We start from the raw sequence: 16,670 nt of genomic DNA on the forward strand, positions 1-16,670 counted from the left end.
ATTACCTTACACTCTCATTATTGTTTCTAGACCTATCATAGTTTCAAGTAGTGCTTTGAAATGTCTAGTTTCAATCCTTAGGGATCTACTGCTCAATCATAACAGCCCTAAAAGTGGCCATGTGACAGTATTCATACTTTTAGTTAAATGATAATATTCCCTGAGTATATCTATCTTACATTGTGGTCTAGCTTCCTTTATCTTACTGATTCTTGCATAATTATGTCGTGCCAGATTTGGTCAATATTAATTTTCATGAAGAATTTGCACACATGTAATATGTGTATAAATAAATAAATAAATAAATATATATATATATATATATATATATATATATATATATATATATATATATATATATATATATATATATATATATATATACATACATACATACGTACATACATATATACATACATAGATATAACGTTCAAGTGACTCACCTTTGTACAGTACTACTCAGTCGGTCAGTTTTTTATTTTTTTTTTATTTTTTTTTTTTTTTTTTTTTTTGTGAAGATTATTTTCCTGTTCTCGTCACCCTTTTTTCCTTTGTGCACCCATTTTTCATAAATCCCAATTCTTCTTGTTTCATTTTATAGAACTTAATCTATTTAAGATGATAATTTTCCCCAAATTCTAACACACATTTATCATTTCCTTTCATTCATTTAGATTGTTCTTTTATTTGTTCTTGACAATCTTTTTGTACTCTTACTACAAATACTCCTTCAGTACATTCTTCATCATTTCATCTGCACTTTCATCTCCATCTACCCTCTTCTTTTTATGCTCGTTCCAATAAACCTATTAAACTTTTGTCTTGGTAAAACTTTAAATCAATCAATCAATCAATCACTTACCATTGATAGAGTGGGCACTTTGGAACTAGTATCTCCATCAATAATTTATCAAAAAGAAAATACCAGTAAAATTTGAATTCAAATATAGATTTAAAAAATTAGAAAAAGGTATTAATATAAATTGAATGTAAGAAAATTAAGAATTAAAATTATAAAACAAGTAAAACAAAATATTTAAATAAAGAACGAGATACTGTCGACTCCTTAACTCACTGGATAGTTCAATGTATCTCCAATAATTTATCAGAAAGAGCATACCAAATGAGTTTAAATATAGATTTTGAAAATTAGCAGAATATATTGATGTAAATTAAATGTAAGAAAATTAGGAATTAGAAATATAAAGCAAATAAAACAATTTACCATTAATAGTGTAGGCACTTTGGAACTAATATCTACGTCAATAATTTATTAGAAAGAGATTACCAGTAAAAATTGAATCTAAAAATAGATTTTGAAAATTAGAAAACTATATTTATAAGAATTAGATATAAGAAGATTAGGAATTAGAAATAAAAAGCAAATAAAACAAAAAATTTGTATAACGAACGAGACACAATCATAATAGAAAGTTGCCAAGTAGCCATATTAAGGAAGACCTTCTCTGACACCTGACCTTGTTTTTCTCGTGTTTCTGCTTCAATGGAGTAATTTCAAGATCCTATCTCATCAGTGTGAGGGAGTCGTTGTGTTGGAAATTCTCTTCTATTTAAAGGTATCGTATTTTTGCGGGTTATTCGCGTATAAGGTTAAGATAATAAGATTTCACTTTCGGGGTATGACGATCTTGAGCAGGACCTACCTAAGGGTGACTTGTAGCTAGGCTCAGGTCTGATATGACAGATTACCGTAGGTTTTATTGTATGTGGTGAGTCAGAGGTAGGTCGAAATAGTGGCTATGATGGAAAGGCTTTAAGACCTTGATATCAGCCTACAGTAGGCTACTTTGTTCCCAGCCTACGGTTCGCTACACATGTCGAAGCTATACTGATAAATTTATAGTTACAGACGGAACGACATTTGGAACAGAAATTATAGTTTTTCCTGTAGTAATAAATGAGCTGTCACTGAATTTGACCTTTAATTCAACAGAAAATAAACTGTAAACCTGTTAGACCGACTAAGAACGGGGATAGTTATTTAGAAATCTAATGGTTTTTGATCTGCCTTGCACTCGCTGCTTGCGGAAAAAATAGACATCAAACTTCTGTGTACTGGCAAGCGGTACATGCAGAGCTGCGCACGCTAACCCCATTGATTATTATTTCGTAGATAATTAAGTTTTCATTTGCAGTGAAAATAGGTTTCTTTTTTTAAGAAAATGGACGGCTCTCTATAGGAAACACCCATCTTTTAGTAGAAAAGTTTTTTCCATCTGTAACTATAATAAAATCCTATAGTTTGTAGTATAGGCTATAGCTTACTATAGATATTGATTTCAGCCTGCAGTAGGCTACTTTGTCTCCAGCCTACAGTTGGCTACTTTGTCTCCAGCCTACGCTTGGCTACACATGTCAAAGCTATACCTTGTAATGTAAGCTATAGCTTATTATAATTATTATTATTATTATTATTATTATTATTATTATTATTATTAGTATTATTATTAGTATTACTAACCAAGCTATAATCCTAGTTGGAAAAGCAAGATGCTATAAGTCCAAGGGCTCCAATAGGAAAAAATAACCCAATGATGAAAGGAAATAAGGAAATGAATAAATGATGAAAGGAAATAAGGAAATGAATAAATGATGAGAACAATTTAACAATAAATCATTCTACAAACAGTAACAACGTCAAAACAGATATGTCATATATAAACTATAAAAAGACATGTCAGCCTGTTCAATGTAAAAACATTAGCTGCAACTTTGAACTTTTGAAGTTCTACTGATTCAACTACCCGATTAGGAAGATCATTCCACAACTTAGTCACAGCTGGAATAAAACTTCTCGGATTATTATTCTGAATATTAGAGAAAAAGCTGTAATGTCATGTCTGCGCTGTCTCCTGGTTCTGTCTTCTGTTAAGGGTTCCACTTTTGATTTTCTTGTTTGCAACAGCTAGTAAAGGGGTAACGTGTTTGCCTAGCATTTGCATGGCAGCAGATCGATCCCAGCCCGGAACTGTGTAATTACGCTATTTATTGGGGAGCAGTGTTGCTGCCTTAAACACACCCAGTGTGGATAAATGCAGTGTTGCCATTGTAGCCTCATAGAATTTCCACAAGCGCTTAGTTATGATTTCAAGCGGCGCATGTTATTTCTGTCTTCTATACATCTTGTAATGTATTATAGATATTACAGTATAATTGTAGAATTGTGCAATAAATGGTTTCTAGAATAAGACTTGTATAGTGTATTTTATGGTGTTTTGAACTTTTTTTTATAATTATTTTTGGTGAAAATCCATAGTTTTTTTAGTTGAAGTGGGTTAACTACCATTATTGAAAAGCTATATTTTGTGCAAGGTATTGTTATCAATAACATTCTTAGTACCTTTAGCTATACTGTGTATCAGTCTTATTATATATTTGAATTAACTTTTTTAAACTTTGGTGTCGCCACAGTCATTATCATCAAAAACCAGTCATTGTAACAAGTAAGAATAGTTACCATAATTAAAACCAAGTTATAGTAATGAAATATGATTAAAACACAGGAACTTTTGTTTGCTAGGAATTCTGGGCACATAGAAATGACTTTTTAATCCCATTTTCTATATAGTCATTTGTTCCTGTGTGCATTGTACTAAGAAAGTCTTCATAGGTAATTGAGAGTATTTACCAGCATGTTGGTACACCAAATCAACGCTAATTTTATTGGACTTTATTCCGCAGTAGCTTTCTTTGCTCGCTATTTAACATTATCTCAATCCTATATTCTGGCAATTAAACATATTTCGCTATGTGCGTTAGCCCAGTTGGATAGAATTTTTTCATTATTTTGATTATCTAATTTATCACTTACTTCAATTGGTTTTTGCTCTGCCATAGCTTTCTACACTTGTAATTTAACATTATCTGACTGCTTCTCTGTTCTGGCAAGCGGAACAAATTTTGCTACACTTGTTTCCCCATGGGCCAGTATTTATAATCGTTAATGTTTTTATTTCAATTCATTTCCAACAGTCATATGTTCTAAATTCAGTGTTGCTCGATGTAAGATGATGCTAAAATAGAACAACAAAATTTATTACATTTATATCCAATGCTTGAAAATGTGTACAGTAGTTGACTAAATAAAACAATTGAGTAGTGAATATACATTTAACAAAGGGTGACTTGTAGCTTTGTGTTACAGCCTTTGGTTGAACATGGACATGGCTTTCATTTCCTATTATTAGACTAAATATATCAAGCACTCGATTTTACCCTAACCTTTCATTATTAACATGATAAGTAAAATAAGATTTGTTCTGTAACTGAAATACAAACCATGTATTTAATATGGGTAATTACTTTCGGCGTAGCTGAAATGACGAGCCATTAGAATTTTAACGAGGGTTTACTACCCCACCACTAGTTAGTGGGGGGTAGGGAGGGTAGCTTGCTACCCCCCCCCCCCCCCCCCCTCACACACACCTGTGCTGAGCTCACTTTGCTATCGGCTCGGGTGCTAGACGGACGTGTCCGCTGTCACCCTCGCCTTACTGACAGCCATTTTGACTGATCTTTTGTTTGCTTTTTTCTTTCTACAGAGTGTTTGTGAAGTTAGCCTCTGTGATGCGGAATTGTCCCGGTTTACCTGACCGCCCTTGTGGGACTTATATGTTGGCGGTCGAGACGGACCCTCACACCTTATGTCCTTTTTGTAGGGGCCAACGGTGTGATAGAGATAACATATGTGGGGAGTGGTTTACCTCCCAGTGGGAGAGGTTTTCCCGGCGCCGGAAGAAGTCCAAAAGGGATATTTCTCCTTCGAAGAGTTCTTTGAAGGGGGAAAAACTCAAGGCTTCTTCCTCCGTGCCCCAAACATCCTCCGAAGCTTTCACTCGATCGGTTTCTTCCAAGAAACTGTCGAGTGGTAGCGTAGGCTGCAGTTCTGTTGACCGATCTCGGGGTTTGGGAGAGGTAGTTGCCTCCCATAGCGAGGCAGCTCCTCCTCCTCTGATGTTAATGTTAATGTATCTAACCATGATTTGTTGCAGCTTTGGGTTTCCTTGGGGCTTCAGGGTTCGCCCTCCAAAGAAGCCCTGTTTGACATGATCAAGTTGGGAGCAGCTGTCAAACAGTCGCCGACGTTAGCAGAGGTCGATCCTCTGTGTATTGTCGACGTTGTTGTGGCAGAGGCCTCTGACGAGTTAGGTCAAACCTCTGCTTCTGATGTAGCTGAAGGCTTAGCTCCCCCCCTCCGAACATCCTTTGATGGAGGGGCTAAATCCAACGGTCTCTCCTGCAGGTGATTCTCTCCCTCGGGAGAGTTCACTGACAGAGATTCCTCTTCGGAGGACTGCTGGTAAGCTTGCTGATCCTACAGCCCCCAGAGGGCGTATAAGGCGCAATACTCGCCTTCCTCTTCGCCGTAGAGGCCTTCCCTCGCCCCACAAGGGCGTAAGGAGGCGCCTCTTTGGCTCGTCATCCCCACAGTCCGCCGCAGAGGAACCTCGTCGATCACCAACCCTGCCAGCTACATCCCTGGACCTCTCTGCTGATCGTTCGCGATCTCCTTCGGTGGAAGGTCGTCCTTGCAAAGGACGCACCGACCTTCCTCCCGCTAGACCTGCTGACCTGCCTTCGTCGTTCCTGGCTGCTAATGCACTGTGGGCGCCCACGCATCCCGTTTTCAGGTGGGCATCGGTTCCTTCTGGGCACAAGGGACTTTCTCTCCTAGAGACTAAGTCCCTTACGCGCCAGGTATCCCCTGCGCGCCATTGATCTCGTATGTGCCAGCGCGCTCCAGTTCCAGTTAGTGTGTGCCAGCGCTCTCCTGCGCGTCAGCGCTCACCTGTGCGCCAATGCTCTCCTGCCCGCCAGCGCGCCACTGCCCGCCCACGATTGCCTGCGCGCCAGCGCTCGCCTACGCGCCAGCATTCTCTAACGCGATTTAGGTGGATTTCCATCGCACTAGCGCTAACGCGACCACTAGTGCAATCGCCAACGCGATCCCATGAGCGAGGCTGTAGGACGACGAACGGCTAGGTCACCGTCATCGCTCCTCCCCCCCCCTCCCCGCAAGCACAGAACAGTGCGCTCGCCGGAGGGAGGGATTTCTCTAGATAGGTCCAGGAACTTGCCTTCTTCTTTTCAGGCCGACCTTTCTTTGGTAACTCCTCCTAGGGATCGAACGATCCCCTTCCCTCCAGAGGGAGTTTCTGACAGCGCGACTGTCAGTCAACAGCCCTGGTTTGGGTCCCTCGTCAGAGCGGTCGTACAGGCTTTTAAGCCTGTTCTGTTTGAACTGGGACACAAAGCAGTGGCAGTCTCGACTCCCCTGAAGAGGAAGAGAGGAGGAGTGGACGTGGTAACTTCTCTAAGGGCGAAGTTGACTCCTCGGAAGTCTTTGAGGAAGGCTCCTTCCCCCCCGACTTTCTCTCCCTTCCCGACTTTCTCTCCCTCCCCTTCGGACGAGGATTTCCCGTCCTCATGGGAGTCCCGTGAGGTGAGACGTTCCCCCATAGCACCAATGAGGAAAACCCTACCTCGCGCAGAGAAGTCCTCTTGGGTAGGGGTGGAGAAGAGCCTCCGACCATCACTTCTGGAGTCCTGTATCCCTCCCAGGAGGGAGTCGAAAGACTCCAAGACAGTTCCGAAGTCGTCCTCGAGGATTAGACCAGAGCCAACCAAGCTCTCGGAGAACGTCCACGAGTCCCCCCCAAGAAGAGCCTTCGGGGACAGGAGACTTTGCTGCCAGCCCTTCAGGAGGGGAGCTTCTGGAGTCAGAACACGCTTTCTGGCAAGTTCTGACCCTTATGAGAAATCTCAACGGGTTCTCGGATCCAGAGATTCCTCCTCGTGAGGGCAAGGACACGGTCCTGGACAGAGTCTTTGGTACTCAGAAACCCGCTAAGGCCAGTGTGGCTCTGCCTTGGTCCCAAGGGGTTAAGAGTGCCAGAGATAAGGTCGAGGGCCAGCTCTCCGAGCTTGCCTCCTCCAGCCGGTCCAGTGCCGGGAACAAACTCCTCCCGCCTCCTCGTGTCCATCAGAGGAGGTACTTCGAGATCATGGAGGAGACTTGTCTAGCTCTTCCTTTGCACCATTCTTTGGAAGAACTTACCAAGGGAGTCCCTCTGGAGAGACTCTCCACCTGTCAGGTGGCTTTCTTGGCTACGGAGATCCTCAGCCAGGAGAAGGTAGCAAAGTGTGCCATGCAGGCAACTTTGTGGCTGGACATCTGGCTAGAGTCTCTAGGCATCCTGCTACGATCCGAGGACCTATCCAAGGAAAGTACCAGGAAGGCTATGGAGACATTTCTACTCTCAGGCACTCGTACCATCGAGTTTCTAGCCCACCAAGTCTCGAACTTGTGGGCTAACACCTCAAGCGTCGAGATGCGTTGTCTGAGAGGTTTCACCAGAAAGTCAACAACACCGAGATAAGCAGACTCAGACATTCTTCCATCTTAGGGAGAAACCTGTTTAAGCCTAAGGACGTGGAGCAGCCAGCTGAGAGGTGGGGGAAGTCCAACCAGGACTCCCTCCTGCAGAGGGCTTTAACATCTAAGCCCTATAAGCCTCCAGCAACCCAGCAACCACGTCCTACCAAGACAACGAAACCGGTAACTGCAGCAAAGACAACGGTGTCGAAGCCCTTTCATGTCAAAGACAAGAAAGGAAAAAAGGCCTTGAGGGGGGTAAAAATTCTAGAGGGAGTGGCTGAGGCCGCAAATGCTAGGATTGGCAGTCCCCCTGCATGTCCACCAGTAGGGGGATGCCTGCAAAGTTGCGCAACCAGGTGGCAGCAATTCGGGGCCGATTCTTGGACGATTTCCGTAATCAGTCAAGGATATCGCGTCCCGCTCATAACATTTCTACCTCCCCTGACAGCGGATCCAGTGTAGTTGAGCTCCCTTGCTATGGGATCGGCAAGGGGGCAAGCCCTTCGGGCAGAAGTCGAGACCATGTTGAAGAAGGGTGCTCTCCAAGAGGTCGTCGACGGGTCCCCAGACTTCTTCAGTCGACTCTTTCTTGTAAAGAAGGCGTCTGGAGGCTGGAGACCAGTCATCGACCTCTCAGCTCTGAACAGGTTTGTCAAGCAGACCCCATTCAGCATGGAGACGGCAGACACGGTCAGACTTGCAATGAAACCTCAAGACTTCATGTGTACACTGGACCTGAAAGACGCATACTTCCAGATCCCAGTCCATCCATCTTCAAGGAAGTACTTAAGATTCTGGCTTGACAACAAGATCTACCAGTTCAAGGTGCTGTGCTTCGGTCTTTCCACAGCACCTCAGGTTTTCACCAGAGTGTTCACCCTGATATCATCATGGGCACACAGGATCGGCATCCGTCTCCTCCGTTATCTGGACGACTGGCTGATCCTAGCAGACTCGGAGTCAACCCTTCTTCGACACCAAAACGAACTTCTGAAACTTTGCCAGGATCTGGGGTTCCTAGTAAATCTCGAGAAGTCTTCCCTGCTACCTACTCAAAGACTGGTATATCTAGGCATGATAATAGACACCAATCTCCACAAAGCCTTCCCATCAGAAGACAGGATAGCAAGGCTGAGGAGGGTCGCGAGTCCTTTCCTCAGACAAGAGGAACTCCCAGCCCAATCGTGGTTACGTCTCCTCGGTCACCTCTCATCCCTGGCCCGTCTAGTTCCCACCGGTCGCCTCAGAGATCTCTTCAATGGCGACTCAAGTCCCGGTGGAATCAAGGACACGATTTCCCGGACGTCATGATCCCGATGGATCCTGCGGAACGGACGGACCTTCAGTGGTGGGTGACAGACGAGAATCTACGAAAGGGAGTGGATCTTCTCGTCCTCCCCCCAGATTTGATGCTTTTTTCGGACGTTTCAAAGAAAGGGGGCGGGCCACGTTCTGCACCACAGGACCTCAGGCCTATGGTCAGAATCAGAAAAGTGCCTCCATATAAATCTGCTAGAAATGAAGGCCGTATTCCTGGCTCTTCAACAGTTCCAACAATACCTGGCGGGTCACTCTGTGGTGGTGATGAGCGACAACACCACAGTATTGGCTTACATCAACAAGCAGGGCGGTACCTTTTCAGAGCAGCTATCCCATCTCGCAGTAGAGATACTGAGATGGACCGAAGTCCACTCGATCCCACTATCGGCTTGCTTCATTCCAGGCAAGAGGAATGTGCTCGCCAACAGTCTGAGCAGACTGTCTCAGATAGTGAGTACCGAGTGGTCTTTGGATCATCTAGTAGCCAACAAAGTCCTAACTTTGTGGGGTTCCCCGACTGTGGATCTGTTCGCAACAGCGTTAAACTTCAAGCTTCCGCTGTACTGCTCCCCAGTTCGGGATCCCAAAGCACTTTGGCAAGATGCCTTTCAACAATGGTGGGACAACATCGACCTTTACGCCTTTCCCCTGTTCTGTCTGATGAGAAGGGTACTCAACAAGACCAGACTATCGGTCAATCTCTCGATGACCCTAATAGCTCCGCTATGGCATCATGCGGAATGGTTCCCAGACCTTCTGCAGCTCCTAACGGAACATCCGAGAGAACTCCCTCCACGACACGAGCTACTCAAGCAACCACACGCCAACATCTTTCACAAAGCCGTAGCTTCGCTTCGACTTCACGCCTGGAGACTATCCAGCATCTCCTCGCAGAGAGGTTTTTCACAACAAGTTGTGAACATGATGTCTGGACACCTGCAAAGGTCATCCGCAGGGGTCTACCAGGCAAAGTGGAGAGTTTTCTGTGGTTGGTGTCGTGGAAAGGGTATCTCTCCGCTCAATGCCACTATTCCAGCAATAGCGGAGTTCTTCGTGTATTTGTGAGAAGAAATGCGCCTTTCAATCTCGGCAGTGAAAGGCTATCGCTCAGCCTTAAGTCTAGCCTTCAGGCTCAAAGGAGTGGACATTTCTTCTTCGTTGGAACTTTCCCTACTCATACGAAGTTATGAATTTACCTGCCCTCAGTCGGAAGTGAGACCTCCTCCATGGAACGTGGTTTGAGTTCTCAGGTCTTTTAAGAGACCTCCCTTCGAACTATTACGCCAGGCTTCAGATCGCCACCTGACTTGGAAGTTGGAAACCGGTGTTCTTACTAGCTTTGGCCTCGGCCAAGCGAGTCAGTGAACTTCATGGTCTCTCGTACGGCATCGCCCTTTCAAGGGGAGGGGGGAGGTAACATTCAGATTCGTCCCTGAGTTTGTTGCTAAGACTCGGAATCCGGGAGTACCGGACCCACGGTTCGACTCTTTCCAGGTTTCGAGTCTTCATTCTTTAACAGATGACCCAGACCATCTCCTACTGTGCCCAGTAAGGAGTCTGAGGCTGTATCTTAAAAGAACGGCACCAGTTCGTCCCCAAGTCCAGGCATTGTTTGTGAGCATTGGGAAGACGAAGAGGAGGGTTACCAAGAATACCATCTCGGCATGGATTTGGAAGGTAATACATCTATCCATGAATCCTGACCCTCCTCCGTCACGTCGCCCTAGAGCACATGATGTCAAGGGCGTAGCTACGTCCCTGGCCTTCAAAAAGAACTTCTCAGTGACGCAGGTTCTACAAGCAGGGGTGTGGAAGCGTCAGACGACCTTCAATGCCCACTACCTGCAAGACGTGACCCACAGGAGAGTTGATACGTTCTCTATCGGTCCTGTGGTGGCTGCACAACAGCTGGTTTAAACCTCAGGCTCCTTAATGGACAAGTAGCAGAGGGTTGAGGGCATTGTTACCCGGTCTTAGTCTGCATGAATGAAAAGGTATGTCTGGCCCTTATTCATTCTTTTCTTCATCCTCTGCTCTCTTGGGGAAAGCAGCATCCTGGGTTCTCTGCACAACTGACCTCTAACCACTGCAGGTAAACCATGTTTCCTTGTGTTCCTAGTATTAAGTTAATACTGTCACGTCCCCATACCCTGACGAGGTGTTATTGGGAGAGCCCTAGCCTAAAGTTTCCATCTAAAGGACTTCAGGTCAACTTCCTAGGACGAGTCACTCTTCATCCTTCACACACAGCTTACGTAGGCTGCAGCCCTTGCATAGCAAGGTGCTAGTGAGGTGCAGGGACTCCTTATTGTTGAGTGCTGACACACTCAGATATTGAGTCCCCGGGCAAAAGCCAAAAGCCAGTAGTGGCCGGGACTTACCACCCTTCCTAAGAGTTGAGTCACCCATATTAAATAGCGTGGTTTGTTACGGAACAAATGACAAATTCGTAGGTAATTTTTATTTTTCCTAACTATACAAACCTTAGCTATTTAATTAAACTTGCCCGCCAGCCCTATCCCCCGTGAAGTCCTACCTCTAAGCAAAGTGAGCTCAGCACAGGTGTATGTGAGTGGGGGGGTAGCGAGCGGTGGGGTAGTAAACCCTCGTTAAAATTTTAATGGCTCGTCATTTCAGCTACACCGAAAGTAATTAACCATTTTTCAATATTAATCTTACCCGATAATCATGTAGCTGTCAACTCTGTTGCCGACAGAAATCTACGGTCGGGATACGCCAGCGATCGCTATACAGGTGGGGGTGAACACCACAGCGCCATCTGTGGTCAGGTACTCCAGTACTTCTTGTCAACACCACCTCAATTTTTCCTCTGTCGTGCCTCCGGCTAGACCTACATGGATACGCTGTTGATTCTGGAGTTATTGCTCACGATTTGGTGATGTATTTGCTCTAGAGTTTAGCTTTCGCTATTCAGGAAGTTTTATCATTAGCTTAGCTAGCTTTTGGAATTAATTTTATTAATTATGGTGACGAAGAGAGTATGAACTCTCTTTCACTTTTAAATGGCCGACCCTTCCCTTAGACGGAAGTGTTGGTGTCGAAGAGAGTATAGACTCTCTTAATTTTGCTTAACAAAAGTTATAGATTTATTTTATATCTCTCCGCCTTTTATAGGCCTCTTCGATTAACTTTTTTTTTTTTTTTATAAACTTATTAAAATTAATTTTTATATTTGTTTATATTCGACCTTTCCTAATAGTAGGCGGTCTTTTCTTGGAACCGAAGTTAATTAACATTGAGCCCGTCATTTCGTTTTTACCTGTTAACATATTATGCTATTTTAATGTTTTTGAAAGAATTTTTTTGATAGTCTCGTACTGTTTTCAAAGTTGAACTAACGTTTTGTTTTGTCTCTGCAGTTGTTGACGTTCAGAACGTTCAACTTGCGCTCTATCGTTACGATAGAGAGAGAGTATTCACGGTGTCACGTTGCAGTAAGAGTAAACCGATTCTAGCGTTTTGTTCATTCTTTCTTAGCTTAAATGGTTTTAATTCTAATAAAGGAACTTTTTATTTGGGAAATCTTTCAGTTTTTTTCCTTTAACAATAATATATTTTAACGATATATATAATTGGGCTCATCTCTCAGGTTCTAAGTCAAGAGAGAGAGAGAGAGAGATAGAGACGGAGGGAGAGAGAGGAGGATAAACGTTTCGTTCAAGCGGGTAACGTTGTTATCGTTTTTGCTCTTCTCCCTAGTCTCTTTAGGGGAAGAAGGTAAACGTTTCTAGAGTTTTATTCTTGTTCTCAGGCTTTATGCGGTGAGAGATTTTAAACGTAGTTTATTTGATCTAGTGTTTAGTCTCTTTTCCAGCCACTGAATTATTTATCTTTCATTATGTTTTTCTGTTACATTGTAATACTGTTTTCGCAATTACTAACTTTTAATGAAGGATAGAATTGCGTGTTTCAGGTACAAACCACTTAAAGTTTCGAGTTCAGTGAAATAAGTGCAAACAGAAAATCAAAAGTGATAAAGTGATAAGCGCAAAGTGTTACAGTGTTGCGTTCGAGGGTTCGTCTGTTCGTGCCAGTTGTTCGCCTAGTCTGGGACCTCTTACAAGCTCCCAAGCCCAGGGGAGAAGTAATGTCGAAGGACTTATGGGTTCATCAGGCCTTGATCGACGAACAGACGTTTCCCTCCGTGGTTTCGGGTGTATCTACACACGTTGCCGACGTGATCACCCCACCCACACAAAGACGAGAGAGCCCTTTTATTCCTTGTCTGCGGAAGAGGTTTCTCGCAGAAACCATGGACCAATCTTGCAGCTTTTAAGTGCAAGTCGGTCCCTTCCGCGCAAGTCCAACTCCTAGGTGGTGCCATTAGCACTGGGTCAGTTCGGACTTGCTGCAGTACGACAACTGCACACCTCCAAGAGAGGCAAGGTGGTATCGCAACAGGCAGTAACTCCGTCTGTTGCCGCACCAGCTGTTTTAGACCCTCAGTCTCAACGGACAGTAGCTCCGTTTGTTGTTGTCTTTCTTAAACTCTAGTGGTCTATGCTGCAGACAATGCAGTCTCAGCTTGCGGTGTTGATGCAGGAGTTTCAGGCAGAGAAGGTTAGCACACCTCCTCCTGCGAGCGCTCCTCCACCTCTGCGCAGTCCACCCTGCCAGACGTATGATGTTGAGGCTCCTCCTGCCTCCATGCGTGAGCTGCCGCATTGGGAGTTGCCAGGTACCAGCGCTATGCAGCAACCTCCACTTTCCTTGAGGCAGGAGCCTCTTGCCACGCGGCAACCTCCTCAACACTTGAGGCAGGAGCCTTATGCTTTGCAGCAACCTCCTCTACCCTTGAGGCAGGAGCCTCATGCGTTGCGACAACCTCCTCCATCCTCGAGGCAGCAACCTCTTGCGGTGCGACAACCTCCACCATCCTCAAGGCAGCAACCTCAACTCCACCTCTGCGCAGTCCACCCTGCCAGACGTATGATGTTGAGGTTCCTCAACCTACCTCCACGCGTGAGCTGCCGCATTGGGAGTTGCCAGATACCAGCGCTATGCAGCAACCTCTTGCGTTGCGGCAACCTCCACCATCCTTGAGGCAGCAACCTCAACTCTTGCGGCAGCCACCTCCACTCTTGAGGCAAGAACCTCAACTCTTGAGGCAAGAGCCTCAACTCTTGAGGAACCTCATGCTATGAGGCAGCCGCCTCAACGCATGCAGCAACCGCATTCTTCACAGCATGAGCCTCTCTCTGCGCAGCTACCTCCTCAACCCTTGAGGCAGACGCAACTCTTGAGGCAGGAACCTCACAGGAGCCTCATGCTATGCGGCATCCTCCTCAAACCATGAGGCAGGAGCCTCATGCTATGCGGCATCCTCCTCAACCCATGAGGCAGGAGCCTCATGCTATGCGACATCCTCCTCTACCCATGAGGCAGCCTCATGCTATGCGGCATCCTCCTCAACCCATGAGGCAGGAGCCTCATGCTATGCGGCATCCTCCTCAACCCATGAGGCAGGAGTCTCATGCTATGAGGAGCCTCATGCTATGCGGCATCCTCCTCAAACCATGAGGCAGGAGCCTCATGCTATGCGGCATCCTCCTCAAACCATGAGGCAGGAGCCTCATGCTATGCGGCAACCGCCTCAACCCATGAGGCAGGAGCCTCATACTATGCGGCATCCTCCTCAACGCATGCGGCATAAGCCTCTTCCCTTGCAGCTTGAGCCTCATCCCATGCAGCATGAGCCTCATACCATGCAGCATGAGCCTCATCCCATGCAGCATGAGCCTCATCCCATGCAGCATGAGCCTCATCCCATGCAGCATGAGCCTCATCCCATGCAGCATAAGCCGCACGCCATGCAACATGCTCTGCTTACCTTACAGCATGCTCTACATACAGCATGCTCTGCATACAGCATGCTCTGCATACCTTACCGCATGCTTCTCAGTCACACATCTTTGGTTGTTGCCAACTCACTAGACTGTCAAGCAGTTTCATAACGTTGCCTTCTAGTCTGCTGCTTTTGCACCAGTGAAACCCTCACTGAGAGAACTTAGCTTTTCTCGGATATGGTTCCTGTAGATGAGAAAGTGCTATTCTCCCTCCTTCTGATATTCCCTTGAGGACTCTGTCATTTGGAGAGGAGCCTTTAGCTGCTTAGCCTCCTATGGACTTTTATTTAAGCATAACATGCTTCCAGGGAAGGTAATGGTTCCACTTCAGTCGCTAACCCCGTCTGTTACCACACCTGCTCCCATAGACCTTGAGCTGTGTTGCAAGACATGCAGTCCAATCTTAGTCCTTGTTAGAGGATTTTTTGTTTACGGAGTCAGTGTGTCACTGGGAAGACGTTCAACAACCAGCAGAATTGACTTGTTGTGACGCAGTGCGGCAACCTCAGCAACCCGATAAGGAGTTGTCTGTACGACCCAGACAGTCTAGACAGCTTCGGGTTGTCACTGTACTTCCTCGCTTCCCCATGGTTGACAGTTCACAGACTGTGCAGCAGTACCATGATCTTGTGTCCGGCTCCGTCAGACGACTAGCTTTTAAGAGCTCCCACAAGTCGTTGCTGTCTGGAGATTCTCAGATGGACTATGGATCTGACCAAGGAACTGGGCCTCCTGGTCAATTTTGAGGAGTCCCAGCTCGTCCCATCCCAGACCATTGTCTACCTGGGTATGGATCTTCAGAGTCGAGCTTTTCGGGCTTTTCCGTCGGCCCCAAAGATCTACTAAGCCCTAGATTGCATCCAGAGCATGCTGAGAAGGAACCGATGCTCAGTCAGGTAGTGGATGAGTCTAACAGGGACACTTTCATCGCTGGCCCTGTTCATCGAGTTAGGGAGACCCCACCTCCGCCCCCTTCAGTATCATCTAGCGGCTCACTGGATAAAGGACATGACGCTAGAGACGATCTCAGTTCCTGTTTCCGAAGAGAGGAGGTCTACTCTCACGTGGTGAAAGAACAGCTTTCTTCTCAAGGAAGTCTACCTTTGGCTGTTCAGAAACCCGACCGCCGTCTCTTCTCCGACGCATCAGACACGGGCTGGGGTGCGACTTTGGACGGACAGGAATGCTCGGGAACATGGAATCAGGAGCTAAGGACACTTCACATCTATTGCAAGGAGCTGTTGGCGGTTCATCTGGCCTTGATAAACTTCAAGTCCCTCCAGCTTAACAAGGTGGTGGAGGTGGACTCTGACAACACCACAGCCTTGGCTTACATCTCCAAGCAGGGAGGGACTCATTCGTGGAAGTTGTTCTAGATCGCAAGGGACCTCCTCATCTGGTTAAAAGATCGAAAGCTCACGCTGGTAACGAGGTTCATTCAGGGCGATATGAATGTCATGGCAGATCGCCTTAGCCGGAAGGGTCAGGTCATCCCCACAGAGTGGACCCTTCACAAGAATGTTTGCAGCAGACTTTGGGCCCTGTGGGGTCAGCCAACCATAGATCTGTTCGCTACCTCGATAACCTAGAGGCTCCCGTTGTATTGTTCTCCGATTCCAGACCCAGCAGCAGTTCACGTGGATGCTTTTCTGCTGGATTGGTCCCATCTCGACCTGTATGCATTCCCGCCGTTCAAGATTGTCAACAGGGTACTTCAGAAGTTCGCCTCTCGCAAAGGGACACGGCTGACGTTGGTTGGCTCCGCTCTGGCCCGCGAGAGAATGGTTCATAGAGGTACTGCAATGGCTGGTCGACATTCCCAGGACTCTTCCTCTAGGAGTGGACCTTCTACGTCTACCTCACGTAAAGAAGGTACATCCAAACCTCCACGCTCTTCGTCTGACTGCCTTCAGACTTTCGAAAGACTCTCAAGAGCTAGGGGCTTTTCGAAGGAGGCAGCCAGAGCGATTGCCAGAGCAAGGAGGACATCCACTCTCAGAGTCTATCAGTCTAAAGGGGAAGTCTTCCGAAGCTGGTACAAGGCCAATGCAGTTTCCTCATCCAGTACCACTGTAACCCAGATT

At 45.9% G+C, this 16,670-nt stretch overlaps 1 protein-coding gene across 1 annotated transcript in view; it reads left to right on the forward strand.

Moving 5' to 3' along the window:
• Nucleotides 1-1,439: 1,439 nt before the first annotated feature.
• Rabex-5 (Rabaptin-5-associated exchange factor for Rab5) overlaps nucleotides 1,440-16,670 on the forward strand; it is a 68,921-nt gene continuing 53,690 nt past the window's right edge. Inside the window, exon 1 of the mRNA XM_068348394.1 lies at nucleotides 1,440-1,577. The gene's annotated coding sequence lies outside the window, so the exon portion shown is untranslated. The remainder of the gene's footprint in view (nucleotides 1,578-16,670) is intronic.

The sequence above is a fragment of the Palaemon carinicauda genome, chromosome 24 (assembly GCF_036898095.1).
Source record: "Palaemon carinicauda isolate YSFRI2023 chromosome 24, ASM3689809v2, whole genome shotgun sequence".
NCBI classification, from domain to species: domain Eukaryota; kingdom Metazoa; phylum Arthropoda; class Malacostraca; order Decapoda; family Palaemonidae; genus Palaemon; species Palaemon carinicauda.